Here is a 21,680-nt window from a genome sequence, read left to right on the forward strand (position 1 = left end):
ACTGTGAAGTTCCGTTATGAATTCGAAAATGTCTTTTTGGCTGGAGCTCTTTATGAACAATACTTTGATTTCCATATGCTGTCCTCCAAACATATGTCCACAGAATAATAAATAAATCCCTAAACATTAGATTTTGTTCAAAACTCCACCATGTTTCAGATCAGTGGTAGAAAAATCTGTTATTTTCCTTGTTAGCTGGACAAATAGTTTGGAGCAAATCACAAAGCCCACACATCAGTCACGGCACTTGGTTTTTCTCCGACAAAACTTGTTTCATTACAAATCATGTTCGCTTAGGTATTTGAATCAAGAAGTGCATGTTACAATATTCATACTTCTACAGCATGTGATTACTGAACAGGCTGGGCTAAAACCTCCCCTGGTTACTTGCTTGATTCCTAAGGACTTGATAAGAAAAGGTATATAATATGCAGTAATGATTGGTAGTAAAAGTTTGCCTGGGAGCAACAGTCATGTGAGGGTTCCTCAGCCCTGTCACCAGAGATGCCAATATGTAGGGCTTGGTCTGACGGATTTGGTGTCAGAGGGCTGAGGAGAGCCCAGCATCTTGGTGCACTGCGCCAGCCGAGAGAATACAAATGAGAATAAAAGTCACGGAGAGGCAGAAGCTGCAGGTGCGGAGACAGGTCTGGTTTTAAGTTTTATTAGCAGATGATTTCACTCGACCCTGAACGGGAAGGAGGAGCAGACACAATTTGTGGAATCAGTTTAATCTTTTCCTAAAAGGTGGTGGCATTTGGAGCCTGGGTTGTGCTCCAGGCCTCTTTCGGACTGCGGAGAAAGGCTTTTCTCTGCCCGTGCGTCTTTGTGCCTCATCTGTGCTGCCGTTTTATTTAACAAGTTGCTGTTAGCCAGACAATCTCATTTACTTTTCATTATCCTACTATGACTGACATTAAAATGCTGCCATTAATTTGTTTAGACCTTTATTCTACTGTTACGTTCAATGAAATGTTCACAGCATATTAATACACAAGGAAGAGCTAAAAATGACAGGACAATAAAGTGTGTCTGACATTTTTAAAGAGATCAAGGGAAAAAAATGTCTTCATGATGACCAATGTCATTTTTAACAACTCTGCTCCAAACTGTCCAGGGCACATTACTTATGTTTACATGAAGCCCCATGAGACAACTGCAAAGATGATATCACTAGTTAAAGTGGACGGCTTAAGGCTCCTTAAATTGAAAATGACATTACCTCATCAGTTAAAATTGTGTGCCAGCTTTGGTGTATATCAAGTAGAAAATAAAGCTGACACTGATGGAACTGTAAGCATTAACATATGTGAAATATTGTGTTAACTGCATTTCCTCTTATGTATTTGATTTTTCTAGTAGCAATTGCTCAGCTAGTTAGCTTCACTGTCCCATTTCAGATTGGTGGAAATACAAAGCGGAAATGTTCATTTCTGAGATAATTTTACAGATACTTTAAGTAGCCTGCATTTTTTTTAAATTAGACTTCTGTTCTCTCTATAAATTCTTTATGATATATGTATAACAGGATTTGAAAGTTGGAAGGAGAGTTGTAAAAAGACTTCAGAATTGTTTTTCTTTGGTTTTTTTTTTTTTTTTTTTCTTTAGAAATATCCTTAAGAATACCAGCTCTATGTTCCCTGCAAAACATATTGGAAGTACTCAGGAATGCAGCCTGCTAGTTTTTATGCTTTAGGGAAAAAATGAATGTTGAGAATTTTTAACAAGACAACCTTTCTCTGAATAATTAACTGCTTGTTAAAGAGAAAGAGTAACCACATAAAACCACAGCATCTCTGTGACAGTCTTTGCTCTTCTCTCCATGATTACATTATTTCACCAGTTTCCCAGGCACCATTCATTGCTCAAGTCTCAATAGTAGATGATTTTTCAAATGAATATCAAGAAGAACTCTATTTCTGAATTATTAAATTGTATGAACAATTTTAACTAAAACTGGTAAACAAATTTTTACATGCGTTTTTACTTCTTGTATAAAGAAGAAAAAAAAAAACCCAAAAGGTTTGAAATCAGTATTTTTATTCTGCTACACCTTAAAAATAAAAGAATCTTCTATACTCTTACTAAGTCTTTTGTATACAGTGAAAAAAATAATTAACCTGTCAGTGCCGATTTTGCTCTTATATGAAGTAAATTTGGCCAAAAATATTCAAATTAAATTCTATCACTCTCCTAGGTTTCCTCCTTTATAGCGATAGTCTGCCCGCATCTTTCCATTGTCCCTTTTAGTGACAGAATTGTAATTTATGGTGCTCTTTCTGGCTGCTGTGCAATTGTAAATGACACAATTTGGTTACTAAAAGGCTGTCTTCTAATGGATTTTGCAAGTTATAGGTCATGCAGCCCTGTGGAGGACTGGAGGATTTTTCAATTTTTTTCTTTTGCTTTGAAAAATTACTGACAGACAGAAAAGAAGTTTAGCTGTAAGACAATAGGTACAAGTACAATTTGTAAAGGGGAAACTTTAGAGATCAGCCCTACAACCTTCATATTCTAAGAATCACGTCTTTCGCTTGGCAGCTAACAAATGGACTTGAATTCTCCACACTGGCGACATCTGATACCTGGGCTGTTCTAAGTCAGTATCTATATTACTTTTTTCTTAGGGAAATGAAATTACTCTGGATTTTACCAGTTTATACTTGGAAACCAATGTCCTGCTGTCATTTTTGCACTTTTCAAAATCCTACCAGAGACCACAGTGTATCACAAACAACTGTTCTTGTAAATAGGAGAAAGTACAGTCACAACTTGAAAATGGAGTTGCTGCCAAGGAAGCTCAGAAAGCAGCTTGCATCACCCTCTGGACTTGGTTGCAGTTCTTCTCCATAAGTTTGTCAGGAGAAGATGCTGTGCCAGGGATGCAGTTGGCACATTGGCATCCCTGTGAGGAGACTGAATGTGTCACCTCCGCAGCGCCCAGACAGTCTTGGCGTGCAGCCCAGAATACTGAGTTTGCAAATTTGGATTTCCCACTTGGCAATTCTTCGCTCAGTTACTGCTGCCAATGGTGTGGCAAATATTTCTTGTAATGTTATAGTCCTTCAGGGTTTATGGCACAGAGATGTAAATATAAACATGGTGCTAACCATTGAGTGTAGTTTCAGGTGACTAGAGCATGAGTTCATGTGCGAAAATAGGAGACGCCTGCCCAGAAGAGGGGGTAATCAGCAGATATGTTCATGAAGTCACTATGCCACGCTGCAAAAAGCACTCCCTTTTTGCTTGTCTGGGTCTTTCTGGATATCCCATTTTTGTTTGATTTCTGTTTGCACCCTCTGTGGTGTGCAAGGACTGTGCATGGCTCCCGGGTGCGAGCCTGCTGAAATGCACTCCAGAGCTCGCACACTCCCCTCGCTCCTCGAGGCCGGTGCCCGAACATGCCATTACTAGACGGTCCTAATTTTATGGTTCAGTAAAACAATGTCTGGGATAGATTCCCATTGGAAAGATGAGGGAATCTAGAATTTCTCTACAAATTCTTGAAGGAATTGCAAAAGACTTGCTCTTTTTTTGGAAAGTGCAAGTTATGGGTTCAAGGGAAAGGCCAAGCAATATCTATAAAATGCGCACTGGGCAATGAAAAACATAAATAGCTGCAGAATACAGATTTTGGTGAATTTTCTATTTCTAGTTTCTACTAGGTGATAACAGCGCTTACGTCTGGTTTCAGTTCTGAACATGCTGGCGACCCCTGAAGTGCACCATAGCACTTTGTACTGCAGAAAGTGAAGTGAAAGCGCTGGAAAGCCCTGCCTGCTGCTGAAGCCAGCCACTCTGCCAAGCTACACTCCGCTTCTGCACATTTTCCTATTATTAGGGCAGTGAGATCTTATGCTTTTTGTTTAAAAAAATTCCTTCCCAAGACATATGCAAAACTCAGCTGAAATCTAAATATCTGCCATTTTACCTTATTAAACGGTGAAGTATATACAACTATAATTTACATCTGAATATGCCATATCTTTCTGCAGCCTACTATGATATACATCTATAGCGTGGTTATGAGTATTTTGGTTATTCACCGGTTAGAATGAAAAGATTTGCCACACCTCTGTTTCTTTTATTGCTCTGATTCCACTGCCACCAAGCTGCTAAATCTTTCCCTGACATGAATTATCCACCCTGGTCAGACTATCTTTGGTTCTGAGGATTTGCTTCTTAGTATGTATCATTCTTCTGTCTTTATTTTATGAAGATTTTTTTTTTAATTCCTTGTGAGGCTCCACTTTAGCTGAACAGAAGGCATTGCAAGAGGAAATCTAAATAAAGAGTTTTGAGTTGTTCTGCACTGTGGATTTGTGCCCCATAAGTGACTAAGGGTTAGCGGTGCAGGATTTACTGCAGTGCTTGTGGCACAAGGCAATCTGTATCCCAGAGCTAAAAGCCTAAGAACTGCAGGCACTCAAGGGACACCAACCTTAATCCCAGTTTATTAGCAACAAGAAAAAGAAGTACACGCTGTTAAAAATAAAAAATTAAGCACAGCCCCAAACGGGCTGTTTTTCTGCCTGTAACCTCAGCGTCTGTCGGGTTGCTTTCTATCGGAGCCTCCGTGCAGCCTGACTGCTCTCCAGGGCCTCCTGTGCCCCATCCTGGCAAGGTGACCTGTCTAACGGGTGTTGGAGGGGCAGCCCCCTCCTGCGGAGACACATTGACCTTCCCTGGCAGCTCAGTGCAGGTATCCACATGGAGGGGATATAACTCCTCACGCATGGGCCTCAAAACACACCTTGATGGAGGTGAAAACAGCACGTGGCCCTCGGAGGATCCCAGGTGACTGCTGGGTCTGCAGCCAGCCACCAGGCCTAAGCAGGGCATGGGTACTCCATGAGCACTGGGAGGCATGGGAACTGCAGGGAATTGTGTTTTGTTTTTTTTTTCTTTTTTAGTCCCTTCCCAGCGTGCTTGGTGCCATGGGGTCCTGCGTGCTGCATTCCTGCCTGGCTGCTTGGTCCCATCACACACCACACTCTTCTCAATGGAGAAGTCTTTCTCCATCCTGCCAAGTCAACTGTTGATGTGGACATGTCTTTGACAGGATGAGTGAAGTGACCTTTTTCTAATTCTTTCTTTCTTTCTTTCTCTTTCTTTCTTTCTTTTGTTCTTTCGTTCTTTCGTTCTTTCTCTTTCTTTCTTTCTTTCTTCTTTCTTTCTTTTGTTCTTTCGTTCTTTCTTTTTTTCTTTCTTTCTTTCTTTCTTTCTCTCTCTCTCTCTTTCTCCCTTTCTCTCTTTCTCTCTTTCTTTCCTTCTTTCTTAAGTCTGCTAAAAAGCCCAACAGATCATTTCTCTGAGTGTGGACACACATATAGTTGAATTAGCACCAGCCAGGCAGTGCAAACTCCGTGAGAAAGGGGGAGGCGGGAGTGAGTGCCCACGGCAGGAGGCTTTTAAACTGTTTTTGCTTGTACTGGATTCATGGTGCAGATGAAGCCCCCTAAGGGAGACAACATATCATCTGAATCCCACAGTTCTCTAAAGTGCTGGATATTTAAATACGCAATTTGCAATCGATTAACGATTTGTAATTTACTGAAATCCCTGTCAGTTTGGGGGGCCTTTGTTTCCATTGGTCTTTTGTGAGCTGGTGTTTTTATGGTCTTCACCCAGGGCCAAAATTCACTGAAGTTACTCATACAAAGGTCCTGTCAACCTAAGAGATTTCTGGGAATAAGGCCATTGGGATTTGGCCACTGTTCAGTAATTTACTAATGCCATTAACTGACAGTGGGTCTCCATTAAGAATGAACTAGTGAGGGTCTATTTTAGTACAAGACAATGTTGTAGTGAAAAAGAGAAAAGATGTAACAAAGACATCGATGAAGATCTACAGTTACCCACTGTAACAGTTTGATTGCGACTAATGTTAGCAACAGTTTTGTTATTACACTGTTTCTGGAATCATCTAATGCTTTGGGATTTGCCCTTTCATTTTAAAATTAAATTTTTAATTCTCTGCTGAACAGAGGAATCTGAAATACAACATACCTTAACCAATAAAAGTTCAAAACCCAGAAGTAATAAAAATAATCACTACTATTTTAAAATCTGATTATCCTTCATCTTATCACATGCTTCTGGTTGTTTGGCTCATGCCTTTGGAATACCTGGGACTGGCAGAACTGAAGATCTGAACTAAATAAGTAAGCTTATATCTGCACTTTTATCTATACAGCTCCACTGAGAATAGCAGACAGATCTTTAGCTGCTGCAAATGAGATTAGCCCCTTTATGTCAATGGATCTAAGCCAGTTTACACTGATATATGGCTAAAGAGGGTGCAAGTGGTGACAGAATATTTTACCTTGTACTTACTTAGTTCTATTCTACTTACACCAAATAAAACCTGGAAAATACTTCAACAGATTCACTCCGGGAATGAATGTAACAATGTCATGCAGAAAATGAAGAAGAATCAGAGGTTGTGGACCAGGTTTTGCCATTTTAGTATTGTGATGTCCTAGGGGAAGTAAAAGCAAAATTCATCTGCTAAGGTCTTCAGCATATCTATCTGCAAAAAGCATTTTACCAATGAAAAGATCTGATCTTGAAGTTAGGGCAAACTCCACTGATTTCACTGCCTGCCACATACTGTAATAAATTATAATATAATGATCCCAGTATATCAAAATGAAAACCTCTTCTGGGAAGAAACATTCAATTTTAAACCTCTTCAGTGAGGAACTTCAGTTCATAACTTTCTGGCATAGAAAAATGCTGTCTTTTCATAGAAAAGGGTTTCTGTCTGTCAAATAAGACAAATTTACAAATCCATGACTTCCACTTTAAGTGGGGGAAAAAGAAACACTTAGCAGTTTAAAGACTTCAGAGACGAAGGAGCTTTCTAGTGTCAGACTGGTGAAGTTTAGTATTTATAGGAAATTCACATGCCTCTAATTACTCCAAACTCAGTTCCCAAGTAAAATATGCCATCTGGAAGATATTAGAGTCATTTACAACTTGTTCACCTCCCTATTTCACTGCAAAATCTTACCTCTTGCCAACTTTCCAGCGTTCTTCACAAAATAAAATGCAGTCTAATTTTTACTGGTTGCTTCATAGTTACTTTATCTACATTGAGCCAGCTAAGGGCTTAAGAAACTGGAAAAAAAAAAATATTTTTTTTAAAGTAATTTTCCTATTACTCACTATACCTCAAGCTTTATATGCTTTCATATGGACATTTCAGGTGTGAAGGTTATGCCTTGGCTTAGTTTGGTATTTAGCCACTAATTTGACATGGTTAGATTTGGAAAGATATTCTAGGTGATAAGAGAGAGAAAAAAGATGGCACAAGCAGTCATCTTTCATAAGAGTAGGCTCTTGTAAGCCAAAAAAAAATTATTTCCGAAAACTCAATTACACAGTTTTGGTTTTGTTTTTATGACCTCCCAAGAGACGCCCATCAATCAGAAAACTTCTCGTTAGTTGAGCAACTTCATCCAAGTATGCCAATCTGTTTATAAGTGAAGCTTTGCAACATTCCTCTGAGGTAAAGTTGTCATTCTCATTTTACATATGCGGAGACAGAAGAGAGAGACTGAGTGCCAACAGTCTCCCAGAAATTTTGCAAACAGCAAGGAACAAAGCCTAGATAGCCAGATACTGTGTTTTAAATATAAGAGCCCAGTCTAGCTCCTCCTGAAATAATGGAAAGATTCCTAACGGCTTCTGTGGGTTTCCAATAAAGCTTCTTAACAGAGGCTCGAAACTTGGAAGTTTTCTGAAGCCATAGAATGACTGGAAGAAGGGGCTGCAAAGTCTCACACAGTCTCACAAATACATTTGTGTGATTTCTGTAGGAAAACTAGACTAAATTACTTGCATACAGAGATTCATGCATATGTACACACTCACACTGCTGCAAGGAGTCAAAGACTATCTGTACGCCTCTATACCCATTTAACATTGTTTTCATGTGCCTAACTAGTTTTATAATTTGTGGTTGGATTAGTACTGTTAGCATGTACTGCTGAATTCACTAAAAAGCCTGCTTAATTGGTAAGTTATAGAAGCTTCAGGTTTGCTTCCTTGAATGCCTAAAGAACAGAGAGAGAGTTGTATCAGAATCGTTTGTGATTTCTCTTTTTTTCCATGAAAGTAGAAAAGGAATGCTTTAAAGTGATGGCAACCTTAGAGTACTCCATTTGGGAGTTTTGAACTGCTGATTAATTTGTAATTATCCTGTTGGGATCTATGTGGTATATTAATCATAACCTTAGGAACTTGACTTTTAAAAGTATTAGGTAGATGTTAGCTTTTCACAGAAACTGTGAAAGTGCAGAACATAAAATAAGTTCCACGCTTTTGAAACTCAAATATTTGTCCCTTGTGGGCTGTCTACAGCCTCTCTAAGCAACACCCATAATTAATGAAACTAAAAGAGGCTAAAGGAGAAAGGAAATTGCAGACGTACGTATCAGCTTTAGAACACAAGTTATGGCAATTTTCTTCCATGGCAACCATGTCCTGAAGCTCTGTAAATGCGGTAAAATGATGGGTATTTTCATTTATTTCCAGTTAGGAACTATATTAAGAGAGTATTAAGGATGCAGCGTTAGGCACTTGGAACTCAATATTTCTCATTGTTGTTCCCTTTGTTCTGATTTCTGCACCACATTCCCTTTTGGCAGACTGTTGGCCACGTGAAAAATCCACTGTGGGATTAGTGTCTTCACATTCCTAGCCTGCATTGATATATATGATTTCTGTGGGTCTTCCTTGCCTGAAAGTGTGACACATGTAAATGAGTGGATTGATTTTTGCTGAGACTGTATCTAAATCCTGTATATAGCCACATGACTAGGCACACGTACGAACAAGTGGAGTTATCAGAAAACATACGGCTTTGTTGTTGAAACTTTTGATTCGTCAGTGTTTAATCGTGTACGTGTATTAGAGCTTTTCCTGTGTTTTTTTAGGGGGGAAAGAGGGACAGACTCTTTTAAGCTATCACCAAATAAAAAAGGTTTTGAATTCTGTCAAGGACATCAAAACTTTCAAGACTTTTCTGGATTGAAAATGCAGTCCTAAAGTGTGTGAAATATTAGCTAAATATTGTCATAATGCTGAGAAGACCTTTGGCAGTCTGTTGTAACACTTGAAGATGAAAAACAGGTCTCCTTACCTCTTTCATAAAATACAAACTTGAAAAGGCAAAGTGCCTGGCCATAGCATCTAGAAGTGCGCTCTGGCACAGGAGGCACACAAAGCTGAATAAGAAGCATTTGTAGTCCAGAGATCAACACACTTACAACGTCTGCATGTTTCCTGGCGGGCTGTTATCTCAGCACAAAATCATTTGGTTGTGTACATTGCCACTTTAACAAACAACCCTTAAGCAGCATGAGTAATACGCATAGCCGGCAACTTTAAAGAAGCCCTGGCTTTGTGAAATCTAAATGATATTTCACAAGAGCAGTGCAAGGAACATTTACTCATGGACGGTGCTTTCAAATTTCAGCCTTCTGATCTCAGAAAGTGTGGTTAAAGAGCTGCTTGAAAAAGTCCCACGGTTCTTCTTCTGTTTTGCAATGGGGACGTATGTGTGCATGTCTCTGTGTGTATCTTTTTACATTCTTTGTACAAAAAAAGACCTGAATCATTTTAGCTCTCTCTTTCCAAAGTTCATTCTCAAGCAGAGGAGCACCCCGGGAAACTTTCAGCCTGGAAGATGTGCATTTCAAAACAACTAAAGCAAATGAGCACAGGGAAGCAGAGTGGAAACCTCAATGCAAATTTAACTATAGTAATTGATACCAATCCTTTTCTGTTAATTTGTTGTCCAATTTCAGTACAGACATTATGAATAAAACTTCTCTTGATAACTTTGTGTGTTTCCTTATAGGTGTAGTTTGGTTTTGCACGCACCAGTGTGTCAGTCCAGTTAGTACAGACCTCCCTATGAGTTTCGGCTCTTGAAATCTACATTAGGAAATTCAATAGCATCCTCAGCATCATTTCCTTATAAAGTACGTGAATACTTAAAATTTATTGCAAACAGATCACTATTTCTCTTAAACTCAGTTTAGTATAGAGTTACAGTACACTGTTTTTGTAATAGAGCTCACAGTTAAACTGTACCAATTTGAAACATCAGTATATAAAAGTTTGTCCCATTGAACAATTTTATTACTATTTTATTGTGTGTATCATTGAACTAAAAAGTATATATAACTTCAGTGAATGTATTTATATTATGATAAAATATACCATAGATGTTTAAAGCTGCTAAGCCTGAAGTTAGTTCATTTGTATCCTGTATCACAGAGAATGTCACAGTTTTTATGAGTTTTGTGACCTTATGATTTATATGGGTCTTGAGAAATAACTATGTGTTTAGAATGGAGGAAAACAGTGGCCAATAAACATTCCCAGTAGCCTAAAAACAGGAACAGCTTGTTAGCTGAGGTCATCCATATGACCCAGCACCTAGTGAAACTACGTTGTTATAGCTGGAGCATGGGGCAAACCAGCCATACAAAAAAAACCCACCCCAGTGATCCACCTCTCATAAAAATGTCTTTCTTAGAAAGAGAGGCATGTGATAATGACTTTCAGGAAGGAAAATGTGCACAGCAGATCAGCATCATCCCTGGTACAAATTTAGAGAGTTTAGTGGAGTTGCATCAGAGGTACATCGGCCTACGCTGTTTTAAAATGGAAAACTAAGTTGAAAACCTGCCAGAATTCACAAGTGTCTGCTAAAGAATTTTGCATAGTTTTCTTCTGGTACTAAATACTTACTTGTGAAAGCAAGCAGGTTAATGAACATACACACAACACAAACACATACACAGCTCGTGGGCTTCAGTAATTGGGACCATACTGCATACATGCGTGCCAACTCAAATCCCCAGCGGGAGCTGCACAAACGTCAAGCAAGTATTCATTAGATGGGACCGAGTTTGCTTCTTTCCACTTCCTTCTCCTCCCTCATCAGTGCAACTTCTTGAGATGTACTCTATTAAATCTGCTGAGCATTTGGACCTGTACTCAATGAAGGCTAAATCTTGTTTGGAGCTGCGTGGCTGTGAGACGACCCCTGTCTTTGGCATCTGGGCAGTGCAAAACCTAAGTCGGGACTAACACCCTCATACAGAAATTGCTGTTTTTGAGGTCAGCAGTAATCTTCTCTTAGAAATACTCTCTCCCATCCTTGTCCTGGCTGCTTCAACAGCTGTGATCCGGGAAAACACATTCTTCAGGGAAGAGCTGTTACTGGGTCCAAGAAAGCATGGGATAATGATGTTGATTTGTCGTCTGCATTTCACGGGTCAGGCTTCTGTCCTTGCTATCTACTCAGGGAAACGGACAGTGTGACATGGAGCTATAACATGTATTACCTGAAATATCAAGGGGACCTGTAGTAAGTCAATGAATTACAAACATAAATGGTGGTGTAACTTCTTTCCTTTTGTTACCCATAAGAGAGTGGTGCTCTAAGTCTTCATTAATCAATTACAATAAATAAGCCTTGAAAGGCAATAAACCATTACACAGCTGATGAAAACACCTACTCTGCAACTGAATGGGTAAAATCCTGATTTGATGGCTTTTGTTTCGTTTACACTTCTAGTCAGGTATCTATTAATGCTTTTACTTTTATTTATCTACTTAGTAGTGATAAGCATACAAGAACAATCTGTATAAGACTCTGTGGTATTAAGCATTGATTCTTTCCTCTCCTTCACTCACAGCAAGCAGCACACTAACCCAGACAGACAAGCCGTGAAATATATTTGGGCTGGACTCTCTTGTACGTGCAGAGAATCTGAGCAAGATAACGCAATGCTTTCCTTCGCAGATTAATAATGCAAAAGACAGGCTTTTGCACACTAGGGAGAACAAGGTTTGTTTGCCTTATGCATTCTTAAAGGTATAAATTGCCCAAAACAGTAGTAGGAAGTCTGGGAAGGAAATGAGATAATGCCCCATCCCTTTCCTCACTTCGAGCCCCCTGAGCTGGCTCATAGAGATGTCTGGCTTGCACAGAAGGAATCAGAGATTCCTTTTGGCAGCGTAGTCTCCATCCTCCTCTTGCAAACCCTCCCCGTGCTGTGTCTGAGGTGCTGCAGCTCCTGGGGTGCACGGCGGGCCGCAAGGTGTACTTCTGGAGCCATCCTCCCTCCGCCAGCAGCACAGCCAAACACTGTCACCCTGTAGCATGTTAATGAAAGGGAAACCTGCAGTTTTGCTCTCTCAGTGCTAAGATACCCAAATAACCAACATCACACCCAGCTTTGAGCCAGATGATACATGCACTGTGTTCATTCCCTACGCTGAATAAAACAGTTGATACCTGGCGGAGGGAGGATCTCAAACTTTTTGTCAAAAGCACTTTTTTTTCTCAAACTGAAACATTATTTTCATAACTTTTAAATACAAAACCTTCCTGTTTGAACAGCTCACGTGTTTCATGCCGTTGAGCCTAGGTGTCAGCGCGTAGTCCCCTTTAAAATTTTACAACGTAACATAACCTCATTTTGTTACATTGTAAACATTTCCAAGATACAGGATCCTGTTTTTTATTACAGGGGTGAAACGGTAATAATCCCCCCTCTTTCCTGAAACATGCAGAAAAACCCTTTAACAAATTAAACGTACACATTCCTCATTAGCTTTAACCTGAATTTGGTCTCGCGGGCACTGTAAAGCCAGTCCTTCTTTCTCTCTCTCTGAACAAAGGGATGTGAAGAGACTAACAGGCTATTGGAGAGGCAAAATCCTGCTTGACTCAGTATCAACACATGTTGAGATGAACAGATTCCTGAAAGAGCTCCAGTGAGTCGAATTTTCACATATTTGGCATATAACAGCCCATATTTCAGCTTTTCCTCAATTACTGCACATTTCTCCTCAAACAGATACCATGAAGTGTCCTCTGCCCTTGCGTGATTGCCAGATGCCTAACGCAGGAATCACACCAGCCAGACAACTTTGAGAAATATTTCAAACCTTTGCCCCTTCCCCCATGAAAATTCCACATGGAAACTCACAAAAATCAGAACCAGCAGAGGGATAAGAGAGGAACTGATGAAGGATTGTCTCTTTTTTCCATAGGGATAAGGATCATGGAAGAGCCTCTCATGCCAGCAACAAAAGGATATATCAGCTCAAAAGAACCTGAGTAAGGTTTCTATGCAGCATTATGCTCTGGGAAAATAACAGTATTGCTCGTTAATGGTGCTGCTCAGAGCAGTGATAAACCCTACCAAAAACTGCTATTCTTGCATTTGGAGATGTGCTTACAACACAGGCACACACATCTGAACTATTTTTATTTAACTGGCTGAGGTACTAATAATGTCATAGACTCTGTTCAGTGCTGAATGTTCCCCCTAGGGACCATAAAACCTATGCCACCACAGCTTTGCCACTAACCGGGTAAGGATTTGGCACCCTTATGGATGCCGCAGTCATGTCTTTGACTGCAGCGCGGATGCAGATGTCCAACATGCAGCAGGTTGGAAGCTGGGAGTCTTTCTGCTTTTGTGAGAGCCACCGGCCGGGAAGGCAGGAGTGTTGGAAGGGAATCAGGCAGGACTGCCATGCTGCCCAGGGGTTGCCTGTTTAGTCACCTGTAAACTTTCCATGTCATTACAGCTCTGTACTGCTCACACAGTAGCTAACAGGGCCGTAAAGTCAGGAGATTAAAGAGAGAGTTGCGATTTCACGCTTCAGATGCAAGCAAACGTGAGCCTAGATGGCCCTCACTACGATGGGGCTTAGGTTATGTAGGGACATGGGAGATGATGGGAGAAAGTGGGCAGAGACTGGACTGGAAGGCTGAAAGCACAGTCTCTGTTCCTATGCCACCGCTATTCAGTGAAGCCAAGTGCCAGCTAACTTCCCTGTGCCTCAGTTTCTCAGTCTGGAAAATTCGATACTGATATTTCCCTGAAAGAGTTTGAAGGCATTGGATAAACTGAGATGGCTACAATACTAGTGAAACCGTCATTAATTTTGTGATTTAATACATCTTTTGTAAATAGATATATTTAGATGACAGCTCTGCATTCTTGCTCCTAACTCTTTTAGCTTTGATATAAAATTTTTGCCTTTGCAGATGGACAATGAACAAGAAGGACAAAGAGACTTAAAATGCTACGTATTTTTTGTGAGCCTCTATTTCAAAATGTTCATAGTGAAATACAGCATTTTGCTACTCTTGCCACTACATCAAACCTCATTCTACTAAGCACTTTATAATAAGCAATAACATTTCTTTATAACCCAGAAACACTCATGGATGCAGTCTTGTCTAGATGTGCAGGGATTTACACAATTAATACTCAAAAATATTAATAAGCCTTCTGCATAAATCCCTAGGTGTGAAAGAGGCTACTGTGTATCCATAAGCTCCTTAAGATGGGTACTTACAAGGAGTCTGAAGAACAAAGGATTTGGGGGAGACTGTTTTTAAGCAGAAAATGATTGTCTGCCATCTGAGGGACCCAGAATTACTCTGAATTACCCTATGCTGAGCATCCTGCTGCTCTGAAGAACTGGTTATCTGAGGAAGACACTCTGTTGTGTAGTGGCAGGGTGCCCCAGCAGGTTATCCACGCTTGATTCACTCTTGACTAAACATATTGGGCAAATGGATTCAAAGGATTTCTTCTTTGAAGAGGGGTATTTCCTCTACCTGAGCTCAGGTGTGAGAGGTTGGCCACCTTTCCCCCAGACTTTCTAAATGATGATGGTGATTATACTTCAGTCAGTAAAACAAAACAGGAAACAAGGAGATGTGCTACCTCCTTCATAATCCTGGCAGCATTTTCTATTTGAATCTCAGCCGATTATGCTTTTTCACCCTTTGATAATCAGCACACAATCCAATAATTGTACTGTGGGGTGGAGTCTTTTCACATAAAGTTATTGCAAAAAACATCTCATTGCTAAAAAGCCTTAGCCAAATTGTATACAGGATAGATTACATACACACCATGAAGTTGTCAAAACATTGTGATTTGATTAATGAGGCTGTTAATTTTCAGACTTGTCTCCCATACAGATCTCAAGCCTCTTCAGTCACATCAAGACTTGTGAGGTTAACGATATTCCCTGCCAGCCTTAGCATGAGTCTGTCACGTTATAAATGACTCTCCCTCTGTTTGCCATGTAGGAACCGTCTTAGATACCTGGGGCAACACGAGAGGAAGCGAGCATATTAGCAAACACTTCACTAAGGCAAGTCATTCCGAACGTGAAATGCCTTCCATCCAGTATGACCAGTGCCCTTTACACCCAAACTTAAGCTTGCTCCCCTCCAACATGCATTTTGTGTCCTGATTCTTTTAAGCCTTAAGGATGCAAGTCCTGCTCACTTGAATTTTGCAGCCCCCTGCCCATCTACCTTAAGCCAACACACTCTGTGAGAAGAAAATCAGGGAGTTGCTATAAGTTAAGTGAAAATGGTTTCATATTAACTGAATCCTAAAAATGGCCCATCCTGTTTTCCTTAATCTGCAATATCTGTGTTATTCTGTAAAAGGGTCCTCAAGGCATCAACATAAGTAAGGAAGGCAGAATGGTGCAGACATCTTCTTTCCCCTCATTTCAGCCCACTCTTCATAAGCACAGACACACAGACATGCAAATTCACGATTAGGAGGCATGGTGAAAACTGCTTTTAAGTGTGATCATTAATCATGTGTATATTGATGACTTTCTATTTGTATTTCTTTCATTTTAAGCACATCAGTCTTGGCTAATTGGTGCTTTATTAAATCAGTACTCTCCACTACTCATATGATTTAGAAACATGAATTACTCAGTAAGCTAGAGAAGTTTAATATTCAGGCCATATGCTTCATCTTACAAAATCTGAGATAAAAAATGACAGCATCAAGAATTGATATGTACATGACATTTTAAGAATTAGACTGTACAGCCCTGCTTTTGCTGACGTCAGTGAGACTACCCATGTGCACAAGGATTTAGCAGCATAGAGGTTGCACATAGAGCTTGGGAGAAAGGTTTTACTGTTCTGCAGTATGACATCAGGTTGGGACAGTATCTATCAGCCAACATAAATAACAAGAAAAAAATCTCTTCTTATATGGTTTTAATGATTTCAGTTGCTGGAAATGAAAAAAAAAAAAAACTTTTAGCATATGCATTTGAATTAGAAATGCACAATTCTTAAAGTCGAATCACTTAACAGAATTACAGATAAGCCTTCTTATATTCCCTAAGTGCTTATCAGCCTCACCAAAGGCAGGTTTCTGTTTTTTTGTCAGATTAGTTTTATTTCAGTCAATACTGGTTAAGAACCTGTTACAAATCCTCCAGCTTCTACATGATTGAAATACCTTTGAATATTACATTGTTTTACAAAAAACATGTTTTCAAATACTGTCCAAAGTGATGCTGGAAAGCAGAAATACAATTTCTACATGCAATTTGCACCAGCCTGTCAAAAACAGCATAAAAGAGAGAGAAGAAAACAGGCTACGTGATATGTTTTGCTATTGTTAAAAACAAGAGGGCATCTCACCTAATAATTTAAATAAGATCCTGTTGCCTGACATTTTTAAAGCCTTTTGATCTCTTTCTTCTGGTTCCCTGGGTTGTGGCTCTGTAGGGCGCAGTAGATGGAAAGCTGTGGATTAAATTTTGTGTTGCCTATGCCCCTTTTACTTTGCCAAAACCCGTGTTAGTGGGCAAAGTGAATGTTTGCTTTTATGAAGCACCACTCCACTGGAGATGGTGGAGAACAACATTTACTAAAGCTTTTTAGACACGGGCCAGTCTATAAAACTGCCAAGTTCAAATTTTCTGTTATTACCACGGCAATAATTCTTTGGCTCTTTGTTAAGATGACTTACCAATTTTGTTGGCACAAATTAGGGACTGAGATTTAACCTCTTGTAATCTGATTTCAAAAATGAATTTAACACACACTGCTCCCCCAAAATAATGTAGAGGTAATGCATTTGTGTTGCAATTTGCTGCACTTGGATATAATGCTAGGAAATGACAAATTTTATCTTACCAGAGCAAAGACAGAAAGAAAGATATGTTATTATCGCTGGTTCAGTGCAAGTGGATAAGCCTGAACAATCCAAAGATAAAAACCTTAGCAGAATATTTAGAACTGCAGCCACACATCTAGCTTATGCATTTTCTCACTGAATGCAATGTTAACACATTCACTAACTTTGATAGAGGACGAGAACGGTTAAAAACTTAGAAATACTAAACTACAACAAGAAATTTGTGAAAATAAATATGAAACAGGCATAAGAAATCATAGAGATTGGAGCAGACTTTTTCACTGTTGCAAGCCAATTAGTTTTGAAAGAATTCTATGAGCCATTACTATGGCCCCTTAAATTTCCAGTGGGTCAGGTTTAGTGTAGGAGATTGTAAACTGCTTTGTGGTGAACAGCTCAAAGTATTTGCATTCAATTTACATTTAGAATATGTAACACAAGCTGAGAAGAGGCTGGAAAAGTCCTTTCAGAGAGCTCCATTTTATCTGTACACAGGCATTAACTCACAGCGTGTCTGAGATTCGTAGGCTCATTTGGTTTGGCAGGGACCTCTAGCGGAGCCTGGTGCCCCTCCCCCCGTTCAAAGAGAAATGCTTATTAATTATTCTCCAAACCAGCTCTGATAGAAAAGTGTCACTTCTAGCCTTGACTGTCTCCCTTGACAGCCTGCTACTTTGCTTAAGTGATCTCACAGTTACAACATTTTTCATAATATTTAACCTAAATTTTCCTTGCTGCAGATTAATCCCACTCCTTCTCTTATCAAGTACAATAGCTTCACGGCTTGCAGACAGTATTTCTAACATGAAACAGGGATCCAAATGAGGGCTCTTTCTTAGAGTACGTGATGTCAAACTGACCTTTGACTCTCACACTTTAAATACATCTCTTGGCATCCTGTGCAAAAGAAAACAGACACCACTTGTTTCCTAAAGATTTTACAACTGGCTTGGGCTAATTAATCAGTCTCCAGCACACACGGCTCTGCGCTTACCTGTCTGGAGGAAGGGCAGATCACAGGAGCCAAGCGAGGTTTCTCAGATCTATCGTTCACCAGGTACTTCATTAATTACTGAACAGACAGAGGGAAATCTGTTCACGGCCGCTTCTTCCTTTCTGCTACTGTGCAGCAATCCCATTACCCATTTGGCTATTTCATTATATGCAAAAGTAGATTTTGGTTCCATGGCCTATTTCGATTCCTGGTGTAGTTTAGCCAAAGCCAGTTAAATTCCAGTAGGAACAATTTGGCCCGCTGTGTTTAAATATTTAACCATCTGCACAAAAACCACAAAAGAGACGCCCAAACCAAAACCACTCATTTACATAATAAGGATGTGAACCTACTACAGCCATGTGAAACTATCATTTTTCACATGTGCTTGTGAATCTTTTCCCAGGCTTTTGCAGAGGGAGGGGCAATCTGAGGGTTGGGATATATGAAGTGAAGAGAAATGTGTGGGTGGGGAAAAATGAGGGGTTTAATTTTTTTTTCCTTTTTATTCTTTAAGAAGTATGCAGCAATTACTTCTGTATTTTAAAGAAATGGTAGAAATACCCAGAGGTTATAGATTGATGCTTTTCCTTAATGTTTATACAAATATAAATACACAGCTAAAATAAATACAGAAGTAAATGGAATACACCCACCTCCACAATTACAAAAGCACTTTCCCATGGGGAAATTTCATCGTATCCCCATCTGTTAGAACTTGGATTGTGCCATGAACCATTATGGCTTATATCCCTTAATTATTTTGTATCACATGAAATGTAATTGTGGATATTCCACGTCTTCGTTGCAAATCCTTCATTTTCTTTCGTAAAGCTACCTATGTTCTTGGCCTAGTTCTGTGTTGTGGAAATGAATTCCCAGGATTAATTAGGTGTAACAGAGTAAGCCAGGGTCCTGATCCCACGGTCTCTGCATATGTTAAATTCTCACAGAGATAATAGAACTTTTTCCAGGCTGAGAAGAAAAGAAAAGGGAAAAACGTACCCATGACAGTCTGCCATGCTGCTGAGACCAGGAGCTCGAAGGGAGCCACACAGCAGCCGTCCTGTGCACAGGACTGTGACAGACACCTTACCCAACGGGGAACCCAAAAACCTACACTCTGCAATCACACTCCCCTCTCTGGTATTTTGTGAAACACTGCAGACAGCGGTAACAGAGGGCATTGGCGGTACGCAGCTTCTGCTGGTGGAGCCAAATATTCTCAGGAGGAGAAAAGGTGTTACCGATGATTGAAGAATCTCAGCTCTTAAAGACCAATTTGAAATCTGCAATTTGAAAATATGTTCAAGTCCTTCTTACAGAGCTTTTCTGGTCCTGCTTGCAGGACCTGCATGGTGTCCTGTCCATGCTGCTCCACCTCTGCCAAAGTTGAAAACTGACGTGGCTCTATTAATTTAAGTGGATGCAATTTAACCCGCTGAGGCCTAGCCCAAGGCAAGTCCTCCTTAGTACACCTATAAACATGTAGCAGTAGGTATATTTAATAGCTGCTTTTATACCTTGCAGCTGAGATGTGGTTTCAAGTGTTCTTCCTCCAGTGAAGAATGTGGAATTCATAAACTGTGGTGGTTTGATAAAACTTGTATAAGACCAGAAATCACAAACCTCCCCATGCACCCTATGAGCAACCGCACCTCCTGCTTCCAAAGTTTGTACATCGGACTCCTAAGAACAAAGGGAATCTATACTCCCGGGTAGTATTGCTAAAAGGAATAGTGCTTGTGATATTACCAGTGCTTGTGATGAAAATAACAATTTTGTGATTTTGACTTGAAAGCATGGATTTTGTTATTTTTCTAACAGCACTATTTCATGACTTTGAACTAATGCCTGTTTTACAGCTGCGCCCATTTTTGCATACTGTGTAACTAACTGCTTTGTCCTCTTGGTCAGAAAAGAAGTTTATTATGGCAGACATGAAAATATCATGAAGGTATTTTCATGATGGTTCAGCAGAAAGCCTCAGATCCTCAAATCCAGAGGGTCGATATAACAAAGAAGATAGACAGCCTCTGTTTGAATTACAAGGCCCTCCTGCCAGAAAAGAGGTGATGGATTTCTTACACATCATTTCTTACTGGATATTAGATATCCTCTAACAGACTCACAATAAACTACAGCAGATGTTTGAAAAGCACATAATTTGCAATTGATTATACGCATATATCACAAATCAGACATAGTATAAATAATAGTTGCCCTGTAATCATACTTTTGTGAATCAGAGATTCAACTCTTCAATCAATTGTTGAAATTTTATCACCAGTCTTCTACAGTAAATATAACTTTGAGGTACTAATACCTCCCAGCTACAGTGATGTTTAGGATACAAATCAAAAAGCTGATCTGTGGCTTCTCTGTGTGCAAGCACATTTTGCACCCGCAAAATGGATTGACCAGACGCGAGTAGCGGCATTTGCATTACTTGAATTCCACCTGCAATTCATTACTTAGCATGCGATCTATTCAGGTATATGGATAAGATGTGGTAAGAAAAAGAGAAGGTACTCTGTTTTCCTGTCAGGTAAGGAGGGAAGTCAGTACTGGGTTTGGCCTCCATGCCTGAATCAGATGGAGCAGAGGACGAGGCTCAGAGACGGAAAGCCAACACCAAGAGAAGAATGTCAGGCTGGAAGGGTTTGAAATGAGCTTCCTTGCACTGCTTGGAAGCTGGAAAAGGAAAGGACGGTTTCTTCTGAAGATTTTGAAAAGAAGAATAGATGCATCATGATCACTTCAGTATTATTCACCCACTTTGACATAATCTTTGTCTCCTTGGTTTGTTCCTGTCTCCTTTCACATGAACTGAGCAGTGTTGAAAATATACAGACATTTCCCCACAAAAGAACACAAATATATCATTTGAATGTGAAAGAGCTGCTAAACAGTGCTCTGATTTAAATGATGCCTAAAGCCAAGAGGCACAGGGTCTAAGATATATGAGAACACGACACAAAACCATCTCTACCATGTTTAAAAGCACATTTGTTTAACTCCTCCATGCTGAGATTACATTCAGTATTTTTCCCTAGGCCTGGAGTTGCTGAGACAGACAGAACATAGCTGACCTTTGGAATGGGATTTTTGTAAAATAAATAAACTGGATGGCAGAGTATAAAAGTTACAAACCTCTTTAGAATGCCATATGTGAAAATGTTGTAAACAGTCCATAAATATCACCTGCTGGGTAGGACTTGTCGAAGCTGCTGCAGAATTCTCTGCTAACATCTTCCCCCCCCACCCCCCACGCCCCCCGAAACATTGAACCATCTGGTAATGACAATTTATTCTATAGCTTTTCTGTTGGCATGTGCCTATAATTATAAAACATGTTATTACTAGCTTCAGTCTGGAAGAAACACCATCCCATGGCGACACCAGCACGTTTGTCTTCCTTTGGAAGCAACTTTACTGACATTATAGGTGAACATCTTACCAAGTGTCGTGACTGCAAAACTGAGCTCTTTTACTTTTTCTTCCAGAATCTAACTTCCTGATGAGGAAGTTAGCATTTGATCTAATTACCACTCAAGCAAATGGGGTTTCTCCACTAGCAACACAGATCTGGACCAAGCTCAACTCTGCAGCAGCGGTTTTAAAACTTGGTAACTTATTTGTGACTATCTCTGCTATAACTAATT

The 21,680-nt window shown here is 39.8% G+C and overlaps 1 protein-coding gene across 4 annotated transcripts in view; it reads right to left on the minus strand.

Annotated features, from left to right (window-relative positions):
* NRP1 (neuropilin 1) overlaps window positions 1-21,680 on the minus strand; it is a 114,429-nt gene that overhangs the window by 67,983 nt on the left and 24,766 nt on the right. The window lies entirely within an intron of this gene.

This window comes from Platalea leucorodia (genome assembly GCF_965183815.1).
Source record: "Platalea leucorodia genome assembly, chromosome: 1".
Classification (NCBI taxonomy): Eukaryota; Metazoa; Chordata; class Aves; order Pelecaniformes; family Threskiornithidae; genus Platalea; species Platalea leucorodia.